This window comes from Hyperoodon ampullatus (assembly GCF_949752795.1).
Source record: "Hyperoodon ampullatus genome assembly, chromosome: 8".
In the NCBI taxonomy this organism is placed as follows: Eukaryota; Metazoa; Chordata; class Mammalia; order Artiodactyla; family Ziphiidae; genus Hyperoodon; species Hyperoodon ampullatus.
In genome coordinates this window covers 52,351,452-52,356,997 of record NC_136921.1, presented here as the reverse complement: position 1 = coordinate 52,356,997, position 5,546 = coordinate 52,351,452, and the positions used below count along the sequence as shown (strand labels likewise).

General features: G+C 49.3%; 1 pseudogene across 1 annotated transcript; it reads left to right on the top strand.

The window, feature by feature from the left end:
- The first annotated feature begins 3,768 nt into the window (after positions 1 to 3,768).
- LOC307057504 (histone H3.3-like) lies at positions 3,769 to 4,173 on the top strand (annotated as a pseudogene). Its single transcript has one exon. The product of its transcript is annotated as a histone H3.3-like (transcript).
- The last annotated feature ends 1,373 nt before the right edge of the window (positions 4,174 to 5,546 follow it).

Sequence of the window (5,546 nt, the reverse complement as noted above, 5' to 3'; positions counted from 1 at the left end):
GCATGGAATATCTTTTTCCATCCCCTTACTTTCAGTCTGTATGTGTCTCTAGGTCTGAAGTGGGTCTCTTGTAGACAGCATATATATGGGTCTTGTTTTTGTATCCATTCAGCCAATCTGTGTCTTTTGGTGGGAGCGTTTAGTCCATTTACATTTAAGGTAATTATCGATATGTATGTTCCTATTCCCATTTTCTTAATTGTTTTGGGTTCGTTATTGTAGGTCTTTTCCTTCTGTTGTGTTTCTTGCCTAGAGAAGTTCCTTTAGCATTTGTTGTAAAGCTGGTTTGGTGGTGCTGAACTCTCTCAGCTTTTGCTTGTCTGTAAACGTTTTAATTTCTCCATCAAATCTGAATGAGATCCTTGCTGGGTAGAGTAATCTTGGTTGCAGGTTTCTCTCCTTCATCACTTTAATTATGTCCTGCCACTCCCTTCTGGCTTGTAGAGTTTCTGCTGAGAGATCAGCTGTTATCCTGATGGGGATTCCCTTGTGTGTTATTTGTTGTTTTTGCCTTGCTGCTTTTAATATGATTTCTTTGTGTTTAATTTTTGACAGTTTGATTAATATGTGTCTTGGCGTATTTCTCCTTGGATTTATTCTGTATGGGACTCTCTGTGCTTCTTGGACTTGATTAACTATTTCCTTTCCCATATTAGGGAAGTTTTCAACTATAATCTCTTCAAATATTTTCTCAGTCCCTTTCTTTTTCTCTTCTTCTTCTGGAACCCCTATAATTCGAATGTTGGTGCGTTTAATGTTGTCCCAGAGGTCTCTGATATTGTCCTCTGTTCTTTTCATTCTTTTCTCTTTATTTTGCTCTGCATTAGTTATTTCCACTATTTTATCTTCCACCTCACTTATCCGTTCTTCTGCCTCAGTTATTCTGCTATTGATCCCATCTAGAGTATTTTTCATTTCATTTATTGTGTTTTTAATCGATGCTTGATTCATCTTTAGTTCTACTAGGTCCTTGTTAACTGTTTCTTGCATTTTGTCTATTCTATTTCCAAGATTTTGGATCATCTTTACTATCATTATTCTGAATTCTTTTTCAGATAGACTGCCTATTACCTCTTCATTTGTTAGGTCTGGTGGGTTTTTATCTTGCTCCTTCTCCTGCTGTGTGTTTTTCTGTCTTCTCATTTTGCTTATGTTACTGTGTTTGGGGTCTCCTTTTTGCCGGCTGCAGGTTCGTAGTTCCTGTTGTTTTTGGTGTCTGTCCCCAGTGGCTAAGGTTGGTTTAGTGGGTTGTGTAGGTTTCCTGGTCGAGGGGACTAGTGCCTGTGTTCTGGTGGATGAGGCTGGATCTTGTCTTTCTGGTGGGCAGGTCCACGTCTGGTGGTGTGTTTTGGGGTGTCTGCAGACTTTTTATGATTTTAGGCCACCTCTCTGCTAATGGGTGGCGTTGTGTTCCTGTCTTGCTAGTTGTTTGGCATAGGGTGTCCAGCACTGTAGCTTGCTGGTCGTTGAGTGAAGCTGGGTGCTGGTGTTGAGATGGAGATCTCTGGAAGATTTTCGCCGTTTGATATTATGTGGAGCTGGGAGGTCTCTTGTGGACCAGTGTCCTGAAGTTGGCTCTCCCACCTCAGAGGCACAGTACTGACTCCTGGCTCCTCAATTTGGGATGATTTGTTGTCTATTCATGTATTCCACAGATGCAGGGTACATCAAGTTGATTGTGGAGCTTTAATCCGCTGCTTCTGAGGCTGCTGGGAGAGGTTTCCCTTTCTCTTCTTTGTTCTCACAGCTCCCGGGTCTCAGCTTTGGATTTGGCCCCGCCTCTGCGTGTAGGTCGCCGGAGGGCGTCTGTTCTTCGCTCAGACAGGAAAGGGTTAAAGGAGCAGCCGCTTCGGGAACTCTGGCTCACTCAGGCCGGGCGGGAGGGAGGGGCACGGAGTGCGGGGCGAGCCTGCAGCGGCAGAGGTCGGCGTGACGTTGCACCAGCCCGAGGCGCGCCGTGCGTTCTCCCAGGGAAGCCGCCCCTGGATCCCGGGACCCCGGCAGTGGCGGGCTGCTCAGGCTCCCGGAAGGGCGGTGTGGACAGTGACCTGCGCTCGCACACGGGCTTCTTGGCGGCGGCAGCAGCAGCCCCAGCGTCCCACGCCCGTCACTGGGCTCCGCGCTTTCAGTCGCGACTCGCGCCCGTCTGTGGAGCCCCTTTAAGCAGCGCTCTTAATCCCCTCTCCTCGCGCAGCAGGAAACCAAGAGGGAAGAACAAGTCTCTTGCCTCTTCGGCAGCTCCAGAGTTTTCCCGGACTCCCTCCCGGCTAGCTGTGGCACATTAGCCCCCTTCAGGCTGAGTTCTCGCCGCCAGCCCCAGTCCTCTCCCTGCGCTCTGACCGAAGCCCGAGCTTCAGCTTCCAGCGCCGCCCGCCCCGGCGGGCGAGCAGACAAGCCTCTCGGGCTGGTGAGTGCCGCTCGGCACCGATCCTCTGTGCGGGAATCTCTCCGCTTTGCCCTACCCAGGTATGTGGGGAGTTTCTTGCCTTTTGGGAGGTCTGGGGTCTTCTGCCAGCGTTCAGTAGGTGTTCTGTAGGAGTTGTTCCACGTGTAGCTGTGTTTCTGGTGTATCCGTGAGGAGGAAGGTGATCTCCGCGTCTTACTCTTCCGCCATCTTACCCGGAAGTCCTGAATTATATACTTTAAATGGGAGAACTGGATGATATGTGAAACATATCTCAATAAAGCTGTTATGAAAAAAAAAAAGCAAGCAAGCCAGCCCACCTCCAAAGTTGGGGTAGAAGCTGAACTTGGAGACAGGCAGATAAGCCTCGGGGGCACACTGTGGCCCCAGCAAGGAGCCACCCTTCCCCCACTGCCCACAGCACAGCCAAGGTAAGGTTGTGTCCTTACTAAGGGCTGACCACAGGCCCAGCACCAGAAGGAAATTACAGAGAAATGTACCACCCTGTTTACAAGACACAGCTGTCCTTCCCAGCTCCGGATCAACCTCCCGGGCCACCCTCTGAGGCAAGACCTGCCTTGCCTGCCAGATGCCAATTTCTCAAACCACTTGAGGATGCTCTCAAAAACAGCCCCAGGGCTTCCCTGGTGGCGCAGTGGTTGAGAGTCCGCCTGCCGATGCAGGGGACACGGGTTCGTGCCCCAGTCCGGGAGGATCCCACATGCCGCGCAGCGGCTGGGCCCGTGAGCCATGGCCACTGAGCCTGCGCGTCCGGAGCCTGTGCTCCGCAGCGGGAGAGGCCACAACAGTGAGAGGCCCGCATACCAGAAAACAAAAAAACAAACAAACAAAAAAACAAAAAAACAGCCCCATACCAATGGGGTCAAAGCCAGACTGATGAAGCAGTGAAGAAGTTCCTTCAGAGGCCCATCCACCATCCTTGGAGGACCACTTCTTACATCAGGATCTGTGTCGTCGGAGGATGGATGAGGCTGGAAATGCCCGTCCCTTCAAGAGCAATGTCAGCCCCAACCAGAGAGATGTGATCTTTTCCTCACTGCCCACAGGACAATCTCGACACTGCTTGCTGGTCCCACATTCCCATGGGTAGCACTGCTTGAACTTAGTCATTCACACACCTCTGCTGTCCTACTACGGACCACCCCATCTTCCCACCTGTCTTTAGATGGTGGCTGTCAGGGCCTACCTCTCGCCTCACCCTCGGCAGCAACATTCAAGAAATCCTAATTGTGTTCACAGCTGCCGCCGTGCGGTGGTCGCTCTCCAACGCCAGCGCCGCCTGGTCTAGCTCGCCGAGTTCCAGCCGAAGGGGAAGAGGGTAAGGGAGGAGGTCTCTATACACCATGGCTCGTACAGAGCCCACTGCCCGCAAATCCACCGGTGGTAAAGCACCGAGGAAGCAACAGGGTACGAAACCTGCTCGCAAGAGTGCGCCCTCTGCTGGAGGGGTGAAGAAACCTCACCATTACAGGCCCTGCTGATTCGCAAACTCCCCCTTCCAGCGTGTGGCGCGGAAGTTGCTCAGGACTTCAAAGCAGATCTGCGCTTCCAGAGTACAGCTCTTGGTGCTTTGCAGGAGGCAGGCGAGGCCTCTCTGGCTGGCCTTTTTGAAGACACCAACCTAGAAGCTATCTATCCATGCCAAATGCGCAAAAATTATGCCAAAAGACATCCAGCTAGCGCGCCGCATACATGGAGAACGAACGTGCTTAAGAATCCGCTCTGACAGGAAACATTTCATTCTTTAAAAAAATATATTCTCTTCTTCCTGCTATTGGTACTTCTTGAACGTTAGATATTTTTTTCCCATGGGGTCAAAAGGTACCTAAGTATATGACCGTAAGTGGAAAAACAGGGGGCGACAGAAATCAGGTACAGGCAGTTTTTCCATTTTCACGTGTGTGTGAATTTTTAGTATCAACGCGGGGACATGAAACATTAATGCAAGTCAAAATGTTTCTGCGAACAAGTTTCAGCAGTTCAACCTTGTAACAATTATAAATAAACCTGTTAAATTTTTCTGGACAGTGCCAGCATTTGGATTTTTTTTTAAAACAGGTAAATTTCTCATTGACTGAAACTAAATGGTGTTTGTAGCGTTTTTATCATACAGTGGATTCCATCCATTCACTATACTTTTCTAACTGAGGTGTCCTACATGCAGGTACATATTTTTAATGTTGTCTGTCTTCTGTGCTGTTCATATAAGTTTGCTATTAAAATACGTTCAACTATAAAAAGAAAGAAAGAAATCCTGAGTCTGCTGTGTTTATCCACATTGCCTTGGAAACTCCACCCCTGTCTCACAACTGAACCCCGCCACATCCTGCCTAAAACCTCCCCTGGCTCCCCGGACTGAGGAGGGCTCATCCTCCTTGGAGCACTCCCAGCAGTACGTGCTCTTTCTAAAGAGCTTACCTACTGCTCTGTCGGATGATCTTTTCTTTCATTTCTCCGTAAGCTCTCTAAATACAGGAAGTGCCAGGAATGGGACTGCCTTGCACACCGGGGATGATCATTATGTGTTTGCCAGATGAAAAAACAGGATGATGGGGATGAGATGATGAAACACAAATGAGCAGTGACCTCCAGGGCCACCTCCTGGTGTGAACCACAAAGAAACCAGGCACTCTGAGACTGTAAGTCAACCTCACCTTTTGGGAGTTTTTAACCCTAAGATCTGTCACATAGCAGTGAAGGATCATTATGCCCTTGACTAGATGGGGTTAAACTAAAGGGGATATGGTGGTAGATGGGTACTAACAGGGGGGGAAAATAGGAAAAACAGCTTCAGAAGATAATTCTAGAAGGGGCAGTGGCTGTGGTACCAAAATGATGTCCAAGACAAGGGATGAGAGGGGAAACAAGTTGAGGGGAACTCTGGGGGAGGCTGTTGGTTTCATCACTGGGTAACCGAGATGGTGACAGGAAAAGATCAGAAGGGTGATGAGGGGGAACTGAATGGACTCCTGCATCCAAGGCCTGGAAATCTCTGATCCACAGCTAGTCCCACTCATCAGCATCGGTGGGATCCTAGGCAAGCCTGTCTCAGGTTCTGCATAAGTAAAATGGGGAAAGTTGGAGAACCACAGAACACTGTTAAGCTAGATGAATAGGGGGG